Source organism: Cygnus olor, chromosome 27 (assembly GCF_009769625.2).
Source record: "Cygnus olor isolate bCygOlo1 chromosome 27, bCygOlo1.pri.v2, whole genome shotgun sequence".
Classification (NCBI taxonomy): Eukaryota; Metazoa; Chordata; class Aves; order Anseriformes; family Anatidae; genus Cygnus; species Cygnus olor.
Window position 1 is genome coordinate 2,521,476 of NC_049195.1, and position 13,850 is coordinate 2,535,325.

Here is a 13,850-nt window from a genome sequence, read left to right on the forward strand (position 1 = left end):
GACCAAAATCCTGCAGTAGGACAGGACTAATGGCACAGTGAGAAAGAGCCACGAGGCTGCTACTTCCACCTGTCCTCAATGTGAAGGGAAAAGGAACAGCTTTCACTCAAATCCTGACCATGGGCCAGCACGGCTACTTCACTGCCAGGAAATTCGGCTCAAGGCCCTTTCTGAGACTACTATGGACTGAGTTTGAAATTATGTTAAGCTAAAGTTTATGAAATAGATTAAGTTAAACTATACTTAATGCATATTCAGTCTGAATGCAGGATTTAATAACCCATGGACCCGTGAGGCCAGGGGGCTGCTTCATCTTCCAGAGAAATTCTGCTAATACTCTCCAGAATGACTGGGTCTTTTTCATAAAGATGCAGACCCAGTGGGAAATTTTACTATAGTTATAATCATCGTCTGCTGCAGGAGAAAAATCTTAGTGCTGCAGCTTTTGTCCTGTTATCTAGCTGCAGGCAAAGGTCAAAGCAGTCAACAGCTTTATTGGGGTTCAAACACTTTTACAATGGTAAGTGACACGTTGTGCTGGCAATCTCAGGAGAAGCAAGAGCAAGAAAACATCCAGGTTTTTTCTTACACATTGTTTTGGCCTAATGCTATCAGGTTTTAAAGGAACCTTTTGCTGTTCATTAAAGTGTAAGTGAGCCAAACAGGTATTCGTTAATCCACCAGCTCACATAATGCAATTTCCAGCCGCTGATCGTTATCAGAAAGCTGCAGAATTGACTGAGTAGCTTTGGAGAATGGCTGCTCTCTCCCTGAGATAATGCTGTTCTCCAGACTTGGCCAGGAGACATTTGTGTGAAGCAAATACATTTGGAGCACCTATATGGACAAGGCTAACAGTGATCTGTCACTGCTGGCTTAGCTTATCACTGCAATGATTAGCTCTGTAAGGGACAGATCCCCAGATACAATTAGAAGTGGCCCTGTTAATCTCACAGTCTATCTCCCAAAGCAAGGAGAACATGCAGAAAATGCATCAGAGAGAAGGGTAATAAATTCTGCATAAACATTTCTAAGAGTTTAACTGAAATCAGGACCTTAGCTTGTACACAACAGAAGAGACATAACAAATAAGGAGCGGGATTAAATTTCAGCTGAGGATTGTACCCAAACACACTTCCACACCAGAACACATCTTTTAGATTTTATGGTTTGTTATAACTGAAGTGCTGTTCTGTTTTCAAGAAAACACAGCTCATGATGGATAGAAGCTTTCTGGGTATGTTTTCTTTCTGTTTTGCATTTTCTTCCTGACATTTTGGCACAAAAGTGGAGGGGAAGTAAAAAATGAATGCCTCCCATATTTGAAAAAAGTGAAGGGCTGATCTTGTTTCCCTTCAACCCAATTAAAAATATATATTGAAGCAGATCCAGCATTCCTTACCACATTGAGCAGTCAGTCACCACACGGAGTCCCAGTATTCCCAGCAGGACAGCTCACCAGACCACCACCTTTGTCTCCTTGTCTTGAACACTGTAAGATCCAGTTGATGCAAACCAAACCTCACAGAAGTCATCAGCACCACAGCCTGAAAGTCGTTCCTTTGCTCTCAGGAGCAATCCCTGGATGCAGAGAAGTAATACTGGTTTTTAGAAGAATTAGCAGGAAATGCAGGTGAACTTTTACAGATCCAAGAACAGTGAGAGAGTCAAACAAAGCCCTTTTGTTATAATGCTGAACTGAGGGTGTTCTGTTACCGATCAGTATACACACATCCTTTTCTTCATACAGGGTATAACATCACTTTCTGGACAAAGCCTTGAGGTTTTGGTCACAACTAACTTCATTTGGTATAAAACTGATCACAGTTTAACCCAGCAAATAATAAGTTAGCACAAGTGAATGACTCTCCAGACCTATGTGTTTTATTCCCCACTTGGCTGATAATGCAACACAACAATAAAGCCCTGTGACATTATTAGTAGTGACAAAATAGCATTTAAGTTTCCTTATGCTATGTTGAGATACCAGTTAATTTCCCCTCCATAGATCTGCTGGCTAAAGGCTAAAAAGGACAAAATAGCCCGCAAGAAGTCGAGAGTTATCAGCTAATCTAAAGGTTTATTTTAGAAACTTAAACTCTGCATAAGATGCCTTCCTTCTCAAACAGGAAAACCTGCCCTTAACTTGTTTACCAAAAGAAAATGCACATACCTGATTTTGTAGATCCTCAACTTGTTCCTTCAGACCTTGGTGTACCTATTGAAGAGCAAAGGGAAGAAAGAGTTAGAGGGCTTCATTAAACAGCCCATTTGTTGCTCATTTCCTTGCTATGGACGTTCACACACTCACATGTGTGCCTGGCTCTGCTTTTTTCACCCCTTCCCCCTAACACACACCTGATTCTCTTTTTAGCAGCTGATCCTGGTGATCACTACTGGTTGAGCTGCCCAAGGGTGTGGAGACCAGGGCTCTGCAGCTGCACGCTGCTTCTTACCAAATGACAAGTCCACCTCTGACCAAGGAGACAGGATTTTTATGGGGCACTTTTTCCAGCGGTGGAGTGCAGACACATGGCACCTCCACCAAACTAATGTGCTCTCCTTTTTGGTAGAATTAATTAATCTGAGCTGAAATCCCCATTAATACTATCCTGCTTCAAGGAACTGTGGAAGCCTGAGGCTTGCTTAGCACAGACAACATTTTAATAACAATAACACAGAGCAACCACTACCTGACTCCATATCGTTACTGAATATCAGTATGTAATGCCAATAGTAGGATCTAAAACCTCCGAATCCCAACTTTTCATCAGTTATACAGCCTTAAGCTCACAATAAAAACAGGGTTGGCCAGGGAAACATCTAGTTATAGATGACAGGACATCACCATGTTATAGATGACAACCCTTATGGTGGAAAGGGTAGCTGACAGCTAGGAAATAACAACCCAACCCATGCTGCTGAATGCTGAACCCACCTTCTGTCCAGTTTTCATGTTAACCTACGCAGTAATGATAAATAAGAGGAGTGAATGAACCCAGCAACACATTCCCTAGCTAGAGCAGCATCTCCCTTCCGATAACTACATTTCAAATACTCGTGAGTTTTTAACCATAACAGACCGACTCCACAGAGTCGAAAGCTGGAGAAATTCCACTTGGACGAAATGAAATCCACTGCAGTATTTCAGGCCAGCTAAGGCTTTGCTATACCAGGCTCTTTTGTTTCACTGGTTGGTTGGCTTTTTTTACAATTAAATAGCCATTTTAATAAAATTCACGATCGCACTGTGTTGTTTGGTGTTGACACAAAGATGAAGAGCTGCTGTCTGCTCCCTCACTGGTAGTTTTTTCCTCATTACAGGTGCTGAGACGGAAGCAGCTGGCAGCAAAAGCTAGCTCATGATGTTAGGTTTTTATTAACACTACCTATCCTTAGTTGTGACACCTTTTTATCATCACGTTGCTACTGGAAATCACACTGAGCTAGCTTGAGATGAAACATTTGCTATTTATTAGAGAATCAAGTAACAGTATCGAAGTTTATTGGCCCCATGCCTCTTAAACCAAATATCCCATATGTTGGCAGCTCCCATGATTTATCCTTGAGAGAGACCACGCTATCTGAACTCCAGCTCAGGGATTCCAAAATGCTACTTCAGTTTCAGGAATGTTCCGCATTTCCCTTGAGAGTCATAAAAATCTCAAACTAATGGTGCTATATCCGGAGATGTAGTGGAGGAGGAGGCTGGTAGGGAGAATATTACCAGTTAGTCTTAGTTTTTAAAATAATTTCTTTCCTTGGGCGTATGTAAAAGGGAGGACAAACCAAATCTGCTGGTTACAAGCAGTATTGTTAATCATATTTATCTTGACTTTTGAAAAAACAACTCTTTTCCAGTTTCAGTAGTCCTCATTCAGAAGACCATCACAGCAAAATCACTTTCTACATAGGAAAAAATCTCTCTTAAATCAGTTTTTATCAGTACTTAGCTCAGGCACTGCTGTATGGTGTCCTGTACTGAGACAGCTGCATTTAATCACCAGACTGTTTCTGGTGTTCTGCCTGTCTTTCCCCTGCTCCAGAATCAAGCTCCTATTTACCTACCTCAAGAAAGGCATGTGACGTTTTGATGCTAACAAACATCACAAAATGTGGAGGCAACAAACTGCAATTGCTGTTTGCTTAAATTCACTTGCTGCCACTCCTCTTAAGGAAAATAATATTTAGAACGTGCTCAGTAAACCAAGTAGCTTGTTTGGTCTCAGGGTTTTCAAGCAGAATAGGCACGGCAGGAAAACTTAGAATAACCAGCCCAGGAGGAATTTCATTGCAATGTTAATAGAGAACTTGTTTCAGACAGTTCAAATGGGATAAATTCATGGCCTCCCCCTCATCAAATGCCTGTGCATTCCCATCTACTGTCTGAATAGTTATATGAGAATTTATAAAGTGCACAGAAAATCTGAAAAGCCAAAAACATGCCAATGCAAAGAAAAAAGAACATGTACTTATTTATGAGCAGTAAGTCCAGACCTATAAATTGCCTCCTCCTTTTGCCAAAAGAATAGGTTCCATGTGGTTGTTAGTAAGCTATTTTAAGGCACTTCCATGCTTTTCACTGTGTTGTTATATCCAAAGAACATTTGATTGGGAATTCAGTTCTCTAATTCTGAATGCATGACACATACCCCAAAAGAGGCAGTTAAATTAAATTACAAGGCTTGGTTGGGTTGTCGTATCATTTGTAACATGCCTGGAGTGTTTGCTGGCTTCACCGGGAAATATCTGAATATAAATCTCATCTCAAGCTATATTTACATATGGATCTGGGCATACTGAAAGGCTCCAGAGGACTCATAAGAATCATATACCCCTTCCTGGTGCTGCAAAGGGATCATGTCTAAACGCTCCAGAACCCAGTGTTCACATCAGGCAGGATACTGGGGACATTTGTTTTGCTGGAAGCTATGTATAAAAATAAAATTCAGCATCTATTGAAGCAGGTGGCAAACATCAAATTGGCCAATAAACACCTGTTGCATCCGCAGCACTTGTCCCGGGCATGTTCGGTACAGCCTTGCCATCTTGTGGTCTGCCCAGCTCTGCAAGTTTGAAAGGCAAGTTGGGGTAAGAAGAGGATCTGACAGCACAGGTGGGAAGAGAAAGCGATGCTACAGTAACTCAAGAAGTCAGGGAAAAAGATCAGGGGAGAGAGGGAGTTGCCCCCAGTCTGTTTGCTGTCCTATTTTACACTGCTGTATGCTCACTGTCTGCAGTGGGGCTACTGGTTTAACATTGGCAGTTCAGAGCCATGAACTTTACTACCAGGATTGATTTCTGATCCCACTAGCAAAAATGACAAGATATAGGGAGGACAATCTGCCTTCCAGAGGCGTGTACAGGCCAATATAGGCGTGTATAGGCTCATCCTGAACGCACCCATGGGATCCCATTGCCCCCCAGTATTTGCACCCTGTGAACTATGCTGATTTCTTATGCTAGTTGTACAGGAATAAAATATTTGGTGTAACTGAGTAACATTGCTACCACGTTAAACACTTACAGAGAAAAGTTTCCTCATGGTTCAACTGCCAGGTGCCTGTCTTGGTAAAGAAGGGATTTCACCCCCCTTCACTCTGTTGCTGCAGAGGTGTCGTGGTGGGTTGGGGAGGTGCTGGAACCGGCCAGGCAGCTCTCAGGGATGGGAGGCAGGAGGGGAGGTCTGCCTCAGAAACATCAAGAGCAAATGCCTGCAAATAACTGAGAAGACCAAGGAAATGTTAAGATTGACACGGCAAAATCAGCTCTTCACCTTGATCACAGCAGTGAGCTAACAGGGCTAAATTCTTACCTTCCCTTTATATGGCCAGGGTTCCTCCATCCCTGCAGGTATTTTGCTCACGCCAACAGAGGAAACCCTGCTCCTAAAGTATTTTGGGGAAGAGCAGTTTGTGAGCCCCATGGCAGGGGGCACAGCTTCAGCTGCTGTAGGCAGGTTAATGCTGGAGGCGTGAGAGCCAGCAAAGCAAAATGTAGCTGGAGAAGGTACGCTGCTTTGCAGTGGCTGATCTGCCTTCTTGAATTCCACAAACTCTGGGAGCTTTAGAAATGCATTAGCCTAATTGGTGTTGTTAACCTAACTAGAATCATATCATCTTAATTTGTATTGAGGTTAATTTTTGTTTAGGAGAAAAATGGCTAGACCTTTGTTTAATGTAGCTATGTATGACTTTTAAAGCAGCTATTTTACTTTAAATGATGAATTAGGGGTATAATTTCCTTTCAGGTTCTGAAAATTAACATCTAATTATTCTTAACCCAAGGGATATTAACATGTCTTAGAAAAGCAAGTAACATTCTCATCTAAATTTAGAAGAGAGACCTTCTCAGTAAATGGCAAGGCTGGAATTACTCAAATACAAAAGAAGCAAGCCACAGAAAAAAAAAATAATATTAAAAAAAAATCAGAAGTCATTTTCTAAGACAGCTAAAGAAAAAGGAGTCTGCCTGTTCCAGCTCTGTATTGGTAATATCGCCCAGCAGCTTCCAAACCTGCAGCTCCTGAATAGTGCAGCACAAACAGCATGACACAGCAATGGGGCTTCCGTCCTCCTTGGGACCACGAAGATCTCTCTGAAGAAACTGAGGCTATTTCTGTCTTTCTGCTTCATTTAAAAAAGTTGATGTCTGGCAGAAGAATTAGAAATTAGATGCTTTTTTTTATTATTGGGGAGAGCAAATCTCTATCAAGACAGATTACCAAGCAACATGACAAATTCTCCATTTCTCCATCTCTGAAAGCCTTCTAATAAGACTAAAAGAGTGTCTAAAGAAAGTGATTGTGCAGCCTCAACCTCTTGGGCTTGGTCTTAGAACCAATGAGGGAATTAACCAACAATCATTGCTTTAAAAAAGACTTAATATTTAGGAATCTAAGCCTCTTTGGCAGCTACAAAGCTGCAAATGCTTGTCATCCTCCTAAGTGCACAAAGGCACCAATCGGTTTTCCAGCAGATATTTCATTATTTCAGACTTTCTGCTCTAACAAGAAGGAGGCACATTTTATTTTTCTCTATATACTTAAACCGCAGATTGTTACAGAGAATTGCAGCAGCCAGAAATAGGAATGAAGATAACCTGACAATCCATTACTTCTACCTAATGAATTAAATCTCTTCGGAGAAGGAAAGCAGCACAAGAAGGGCGCTTCCCTGGTAGGATCTCATGCTCTCAGCTGACATTTCCATCCTCATTGTCTCTGTTGAAAGTTCCCCAGTGAAATGTCCTTGGTCTGTGTCACACTGGCACACTAACTCTCGTGTTCAAGCCACAAAGGATGCTCTTGGCTGCCTCTTTTTTGGCTTCAGATTATTTTCTCTTCCCTTTGGATGTCAGGCTGAAGTCACTCTTGTAACCTTCCTTGAGTGCTTGTCACTGGGGATACTGTCATGCAACACAAAGCCCGGCGGTGAACAATTCCTGGCCCAGAGCAAGCACGGATATATGACTACGGCATCTGCAGTTTGCCTTATTTCTAAATCAAACTCTTAGGGCAGGCCTGATGTCAAGAGGTTTTTCTCAAAATAGGAGTTTCCACTCCCCTGATATTGGGTAGCAAACTGCGCTTCCAAACTGGGAGACGTGCTAAGATTATCTTCTCAGATGTTCCTGAGCTTTCCCCTGAGCTGTTTTGGTACTGAAATGAAGTGCTTTTAGACCTAGTGTAAGTTTTGGCAGCCCCGAAGACTGAAATAACCTCAGCACAGAACAGGGGGGCACGGCAAGCGATGCAGCGGTGCCAGGCAGCAAGGGGCTCAGGAGAACCTCGTTCAAGCAGTGGCTCCAGCTCAGATCTTTGTATTACAGCGTCCCTGCTTTTGTGATGAACTGGTGATTCCTCCTCCACGCCACAGACCTCTCCTCACCTCTGTTACAGGTTGCAGATGATAACTTCCCCTGTGGAAATGAGGGCTTTGTGTCCCCTAGGGCTTTTATGAACTGGTTTTGCATCTTGCCGTAGCATCCTCAAGAACCAGGGTGCAAGCAAAAAATGTTTTAGTCACTCTAATCTTCCCACGTATGCGTCAGGTCCAATTTTTCTGTGAGCAGTAATGCTGAAGGAGGCAGTTTGTCTTTTCAGCACAGCCACGCTGAGGAAAGGGATAATTACATGAGTTTATCTTTCCACTCCATGCTGTATTATTCAAAAGGGCAAGATATTTGCCTAGAAACAGTGCAGTAGGTGGGAGGGAAAACTTCCAGCAAAAACTGTGTACTTCAATAGCATCTTTCCTCAGCAAACGTGAAAGAGCTTTAGAAACATTATTGGAGAGTTTTCTTCTCAGCATTTTGCATTGCCCAAAGCTCTGCTCCCACTGAAGGCAATACAGGGTTGCTGCTGTCCTTTCCTGGAGCTTCCTAGGAGCTAGGCTGGCACAGTGCTTCTGAGATGCTGTCTAAGCCCTATTGAAGGCTTCTAATGTCCATTTCTTCTGCTGTAAAATTAGAAAATGTGGCTTTGCCCTGACTCACGCAGTAGGTCAGCAAGGGATTTAGTTCATTCAACCCGGGAGCTCTTTATATTCACACTTGTGGAAAATACAGGCTCAGGAGAGAGTAACCTTAACCCCCTTCTCGTCAGGACTCACCTGCTGATCAATAGGGTTTTATTTTAGATGGTTTTGTGTTTCCACAGCCTCTGTGCCCTCACTTTCTGGCAGGGCACACTGGCTTGGACGCCGTGCCCCAGCGGCAGGCACGAGGCTGCACGTTGCACGCAGAGGGAAGGCAGGTCCCTCCCCAGCTGAGCATGGTGCAGATGGGGTTATGTCTGTCACCCCTTTGTCAGTGCCTCCCGACTCCTTAAGAGAGCCCTGCACAAAGCTTCTGGGCTGGGGTCAAGGAATAGGACTGGGGATTTTCCTCTAGGAGGCAAAGAAGGATTTCAAACCTCAGGTTTCATCAGTTCCCATTGCAGTCGGTGAGCTGGTACAATGCCTATAGGCAAGCACATGCCAACAGAGTCTGCTAAATTATGGCTGAGAACTGCCTCACAGGCACTTACCTTTCAATGCCAGTATTAATGAGCAGTGCTCACCCCATCACAGTGCAGACACAGCTTTGCAAAGAGATTTAAAACAAAAGTTGTAGGGTTTTGGATTACATTCCCTCTGTTGCTGTGGCTTGTTCATAACATGAGTATTTAAAAAATAAACGTATTATAAATAAAAGGACCATTTAACATCCATCTGACAAGTTACAGCTAAACCCAGAGTGTATAAATGCCTTTTTTTTAAATTTATTTCCAGTTTATAAAACCTTGTTTCTAAGTTTATATAAAACATCTTGCCGGGATTTTTTTTATATTAAAAGAACACTAGGACCCAATCCAAAGACCACTGAAGTGGATGGAAATACTCCCATTGATTTAAGTGAGCTGGGACCAGCCTGTTTTTAATGTGGGATGGGGAGAGATCTCTTTGAGTCCGGGATGAGGGAATCTTGCCCTCTGGTGGATGTTGCTCACATTAGAAATAAAGTACAGGGAAAAACTGGTTTAGAGTTGGACTAGTTGGAAATAAAAAAAAAACAACCCCCAGTCAGCCTCTCTGTGCTAGGAGGGGTGAAGTATCCAGTAAGAGGTAACAAAGGCCTGACTGTTAACACCAGAGTAGCCCCCACAAAAGAAAAAAGGGCAAAATTTGTTTGTAATTTATTTATTTTTCTCCAGATTTTGGTCTGTTCAGCTTCATAACATGAGGCTGGGGTAGGATTTTTAAGAGCTGTGCTAACGAGTTCTCCATTGTTCATCACATCTGAAGGGGCTGCCCAGTAAAATTCAGCACCATCCATACACACACATTTAATAAGGACCGGCTGCCAATAGACCACAAAGCTGGTTCCCCAGAAGAGCACAGTGGCTTTGTTGCAGCTGGGTTCCTCCCTCTGCAGCACTGGGATTTGGTCAGGGATGCTCTGAGGGTTTGCTAGCCCTTGCCAGGGTTAAGGGAACTGCTCTACTCAGGGATTTCTTGATGCTGGGGAAAGGCAGAGCAGCTCGGTCACAAAGGACATGCTCTTTGTTGTTGAAATTAACGTTGGACAGTGAGGAGAGGAGAATGGATATGGAAAATTCCGAGCCCAAGGGTTTTGACTTAGGGCTCTGCCATAAGAACAAACCTAAGCATCTTTACCATAATAGTTCTGGAGAGATGCTTTCACCAGGGGAATTCCAAGCTGCTTACAAAGGTGGTCAGAATCATATTTCTCTTTTACAAAGGGTAAACTGAGGCACAAAATAAAGGAATTCACTGTCCCCCAACCAGAAATAGGCATGAGTGTGGCACTCATTTCAAGTACTTTTGAAGCAGGCACTCCCAGCAGGGAAAGTAGCACTCTTACACTGATTTCTGCAGCTTGTCATGGGACAGAAATCTTTCTCCCTTGCCCAGTCTTGTAGGAGAAAATGTTTTAAATGATGATTGAGCAAGCACAATCATAAATCAGCACTAGGGTTGTATTTAAGCTCTAAGTAGCACCATTGGGGCTGTTTTCCTTACCCTTTCCATTGAGGTAAAAAGATGCTAGCTAAGTTGTTCGTACAATAAAGCGAATGCCAAAATATATTCTTTCCACTCCTGCAAATGGAAATTGAAGTGGTCCTATGGGCACTTTAAAATCAGTGCCTGCAAAAAAATGCACAACAAAGAAAGGGTCCAAAGCCAGATGTGTGGGATGCCCCGAAAGGCACCTCCTGCAAGAGCTACCAGCGGCACCTCTGCTATGGCACGTGGTTCCCCTCCTGATTTTGTAGCCCCAGCCTGTCCTGTTGCTAAAAGCTCTTACACTGGCGCTGATAACAGCTCACCTCCCGTTTGGATCCAGTCCTCAGGAAGGGATAATGTTGCCTGGCTGAGTCGTTACTGTCCACTGCAGTAGGTAATGTTCTGGGCACTCATGTGGGACACCAGTGAAATCTGGAGGAGGGAAAGTGGTAATTTTAGTAGGGAAAAGATCCATAATTATTCACTGGGATCTCTCTCTCTCTCTCTGCACTATTTGAAAAAACAAACTGTTCAGAATTATTTTGAGCTGATTTGTTCTAGCTGAAGTTCCCAGCACAATTGGTTAGCCAGAGCCAGAGGGGGGAAATGCTAAAAGCCAGAATCTGATCTCAATTACCAGCCTATGAAGCTCATTCTGACTCTTGCCAGGGATGACTTGTACCTCATAACCTCAGATCCAAACCCAGTGTGGATACACAGGAACATTGTGAAAACAGTAAGAGCCACAGCAAAACTGGCATCAGAAGTTGATATGACTCCAGAGCAGCTCTGCTAAAATAAAATAGGAAGATTTATACAGATTAAATAGATCAGAACATGTCTTTTGGGCCAAGGATTGTTACAATACAAAACCTTTCACATCTAAGCAGTTGGTCAAATCCATAGGCCACACAATCTGTGTCGGCGTAACCTAGTGATGGTAAGCAAATGCCTTAAAGACACTCCAAGGACTGGAGAATCACTCAACTCGTGATACGGGGAGCACATCAGTTGTGAGGCTATGGGGTCAGAAGACTTCCTGAGATATCCCCAGCTCCTAGTGTTGTTACCAGTACTGCGTTCGCATTAAAAAGGAAAACAAGCCAGCTTTGACCATGAAAGGTGCTTCCTGAAATACTGATTCTAGCACCTGGGGGGACAGCAAAGTGGTATGTCCTGTCTTGCAAACATAAGGACAAGGTAGAGCCAAACCTGGGCTTTCTCTGAAGACACCTGATGGGTATGGGTTGGCCATTAAAAGTCAGTCAGCGCTGCACTGCAAAATGGCAGGTCAGAATCGAGTTTATGCTTATAACCAGTTTTAAAGGACAATATCCTGCACAGATGCTTTTATAGTCCCAGGACGCTGTCTCAGCAGGGTGTCTCCTAGAAAACACCGATGCTCTGTCATCTCTACCTTCTACCTTCACTGAGTGGTAAAGAGCCTCAGTACTTCTGCAGCATCATCCATCCTAACCTGAATTAGCCCACGGAGAGTCATGGTTACCCTGTAGCAGCTAGGGCACAGCAGATCCTATTATCTGCAAATTAATAAGGTTAGACCTTCAATTCATGTGTTGAACCAGGTGTCTGTGAGCTGCAACTCTGCCCGAGCAATAAAATGACACGGAAGGAAGGCAGGCAGTCCCCCAGGAGGCTGTGCACTGCTGGAGGACAGCAATGATAGCCCAGCTCTGGCAGCACGTGCTGCTTTCAGACACAAGGAACCGATCGGTGCTGGTACCAGGCAGATCATTCAATATTTACACGGGATTTCAACAGTAAAAGAAAGCCGTTATACCTTAATAAAAGCTTTTGGAGGATGAGCTCCGAGATGGCACAGCAGGACCATGGCACAGCTCCAAATTCTCTTTCTTTGCAGGGAATTTGTCAAAATGAGGTGTTGACTCGGCAAATGGCTTGGTGGGCAGATGCTGCCCCGTTCACGGTGCCAAAGCTCCCCGCAGCCCTCCAGCCTCAGCCTGCTGAGCTCACCCTGGCCCATGTCATTGAGTGAGGCTGCAGGAGAGGAGGCAAAGGAGCCAGGGCTAGGGTAAGGGGTTGGCCCTAGGTGCTGTAGCAACCCCTTTACCTGCACTCTGCAGTCCAGCACTGGACCAGGCACAGCAGATTGACTCCTCCACTCGTTCTGCCACAGGATTCCTGGATAACCTGAGATGACTTCGTCTCTCCGGGCCTCTCTTCTCCAGCTTTAAAATGGAGAGCGTTGCGTGCAGTAACATACCTCCTCTGGCTATCTTTTTTATTAATGCTCCACATGGTAGCGTTTGCCTCAGACAATACAGAGCCCCAGTTTTGGCTGGATGCTCCCATGCTACCACTGTGTCATAGCTGTAGTAACATAAATTTATGGTAACCAAGTTGTGCTTCTTTTCCTACACTTACTGCACGAGCCCCTTTCCTTATTCCAGTTGTTGAAGGCAGAGACAGTTTCACACAATCTGCATTAGAAGATGATGTATGACAGACCTTTGAAATCTGCCATTAAGCTGCTATTGTTCTTGCAAATGTGTTTACAGACTAAAAGAGACAAAAACTACTGAAGTGTCTTAATCAGCAGCCAAACCCACGGGAAGCGGCGCAGCAGCCAGGCAGGCAGAAAACCCAGCCTCTACCTGGCTCTGCGAGGGAGAGGGCTGCTGACGTCTAGGGCAGAGAAGTCTGCCTTGGTCTTTTCCACTCCTAGGGATACTCACAGTGTAAGTCACTCCTTTCAGGGACTCTTTCTTAAAACATTTTGTGCCGGGCAAATACAGTGGCTCTCATTCTCAATTGCAGCCATCAGAGCAACGAAGCCCCGCACCCTCTCTCCCTCCGAGAAGCTGAACAGGTAACACAGCACCCTTCCTCTCCTCCATGCCGCCTGGCTCATCAGCTGTGTTTGTCCCCTGGCTTTTCTTCTCTCCCCATCCCTCTCCACTTGAATTTTAATCAGAAGCAGCAGCTGAGCAGAAGGTGCCATTTCCATAGCTACGGAAGAGGCATCGACAGCAAGAGGTGATGGAGAGGCTTTTACCCAGATGCAGTTGTCATTAACATTCACCATAATAACCTCGCCTGCAAGCACAGCCCTACTATGGCAATGAGACGCTGGGGCTGTAAATCCTTGCTCGGGCTCATCTTTCATCACAGAGAACAATACCTTTTGGGGTCAGATTTTTAATCTGCCAATTAATCACTGTTATCCGTGGCAATGTTTACGTGCACGCAGAAACCTCTTCAAACCACGTACGGCTACGGCAGTGGTCACCTTGGCTTAGGCACGCATGGACAGTAATTGCCTTTTCTGAGGTTTTGTGCACACACACAGACATACACAGC

At 44.1% G+C, this 13,850-nt stretch overlaps 1 long non-coding RNA gene across 3 annotated transcripts in view; it reads right to left on the reverse strand.

Annotated features, from left to right (window-relative positions):
• Window positions 1-12,903, reverse strand: part of LOC121060580 — a 21,603-nt gene extending 8,700 nt beyond the window's left edge. The window contains exons 1-5 of one of the 3 annotated variants that reach the window (XR_005814879.1): window positions 10,832-12,903; window positions 5,528-5,724; window positions 4,998-5,066; window positions 2,174-2,218; window positions 1,403-1,581 (exon numbers count right to left, since the gene is read on the reverse strand). This is a non-coding gene — a long non-coding RNA (uncharacterized LOC121060580). Of the gene's footprint in view, window positions 1-1,402; window positions 1,582-2,173; window positions 2,219-4,997; window positions 5,067-5,527; window positions 5,725-5,815; window positions 6,267-10,831 lie in introns of those variants that run through there. The other 2 variants (XR_005814878.1, XR_005814880.1) reach the window with 2 other exon arrangements.
• Between the last annotated feature and the right edge of the window lie 947 nt (window positions 12,904-13,850).